Source organism: Thalia democratica, chromosome 6 (genome assembly GCF_965202585.1).
Source record: "Thalia democratica chromosome 6, ktThaDemo2.hap1.1, whole genome shotgun sequence".
Taxonomy (NCBI): domain Eukaryota; kingdom Metazoa; phylum Chordata; class Thaliacea; order Salpida; family Salpidae; genus Thalia; species Thalia democratica.
The window spans coordinates 63121542-63123423 of NC_139170.1; the positions used below are offsets into that span (position 1 = coordinate 63121542).

The following is a 1882-nucleotide window of genomic DNA, read 5'->3' on the forward strand; positions in this document are numbered from 1 at the left end:
CTATAAATTAAATTAAATGCATTAAGAGATGAAATAAAAAAATGAATACGATTATCATATATGCTGTTCTTAATAAAGTTGTTTACTTCTCTTAAATAAAATTTTAAAAACATTTATATATATATATATATATATATATATATATATTGTTTTTTATAAAAATTTGTCGTCTAATTGTTTGTTGAATTAAGATTAAGCAAAAGATAGCAGCATTTTAAAACTCAAAAATGAAATAAGTAACAAAATTATTTTAGCTAATATCTACATCTTAAATTAATCTGAAACAAAAATAAACTTTAGTGTAATAATCTTTAATAAATTAAGTAAGATTTAAAAAGCTACAACTTAATTAAACAGCTTCTAAAAAAAAGAAATAAAATGATAATGAGCTCTACAAATTAATTTTCTCAAATTAGCTAATTAGAACTGATTACAGTAAACTAAATAAACAAATGCATAGCTTACAAACAATATAAATGCCATAAAATGCATTTTATCACAACCTTTGATAGCTCAGTAGGTGGAGCGGTGGACTGTAGCAAGTAGTTAGAAATCCATAGGTCGCTGGTTCGACTTAGGCTTGAAGGATATTTTTTGGTATTTTAATGATTTACGTATAACAGGCTATAAGGGAGATCAAACATTATTTTTACAAAAGTTAACAATGAACCTTTTTTAAAAGCTTTATTCAACAAAATATCTTTATAGATGATTTAAAGTTAAACTAAGTCAGTTTAATAAAAAGTTTAGATACAAACGTATGGAGAACACTTTTTAACTAATTTATTTATTTACCCAAATTTATGAGTCCATTTGTATTTTGAAAACTATCTTTGAAAAACGGTACAAAAATAACAATAAAAAAAACAGTCTAGTTACTATACTTGAGGTTTAAAAAACTTATGATATATTTTACTGACAAAGTACCGTTTTTCAAAGATAGTTTTTGATATACATACTCATAAATTTGGGTTAATAAATAAATTAATTAAAAAAATTGTTTTTCATACGTTTGTATCAAAAGTTTTTATTAAACTGACTTAGTTTAACTTTTTATTATCTATAAAGATATTTTGTGGAATAAAACTTTTAAATAAGGTTCAATGATAACTTCTGTAAAAGTAATGTTTGATCTCCCCTATGGCCTATTATATGTAAATCATTAAATTACCAAAAAAGTCCTTCGAGCCGGAGTCGAACCAGCGACCTATGGATTTCTAACTACTTGCTACAGTCCACCGCTCTACCTTCTGAGCTATCGAAGGTTGTGATAGAATGCATTAAAATCGGTTTATATTATTTGTCAGCTATGCATTTGTTTATTTAGTTTACTGTAATCAGTTTTAATTAGCTAGTTTGAGAAAATTAATTTTCAAACTTAATTGGTATTTAAGCTAATGCTTATTAAGTTTGTAGTTTTTCGATTGAAAGTTTCTGCTAAGCCTAAAAAATTCAATTTTCTTAAAAAAGTATAATTTTTTTGAATATTGTTTTGATGTCTGAAATTTATTTTCTCCTTACATATTTTTACAAGATATGATATAAATAGTAGCAATTACGTCATGTATTTTTAGTCTGACATGCTTTTTTTAACATGTATAGTTATACAAATAATTATAAAATAAAAACCTTTACAGTATATAATGGGGTTGAATAGTGAATAAAACCTAATACATAAGCATATGTTGTAGTATATTCAATAAACTGTAAATAATTCAAAGTATATAAAAAATTGAAGGTTGTGATAAACGACACATGGTATATTTGTAAAAAACATATAACATACATACCTTATTGGTAATTGTAAATTTTAAGCTTATAAAAAATGAAGTATAACTATTTACATAAAGTTAGAAAACTTTGGACGAAGAACTTATGGAGA

The 1882-nt window shown here is 24.1% G+C and overlaps 1 non-coding gene across 1 annotated transcript; it reads right to left on the reverse strand.

The window, feature by feature from the left end:
* Positions 1-1179: 1179 nt before the first annotated feature.
* On the reverse strand, positions 1180-1265 carry Trnay-gua (transfer RNA tyrosine (anticodon GUA)). Its single transcript is given in 2 exon segments — positions 1180-1215; positions 1229-1265. It is a non-coding gene; the product is annotated as a tRNA-Tyr (tRNA).
* Between the last annotated feature and the right edge of the window lie 617 nt (positions 1266-1882).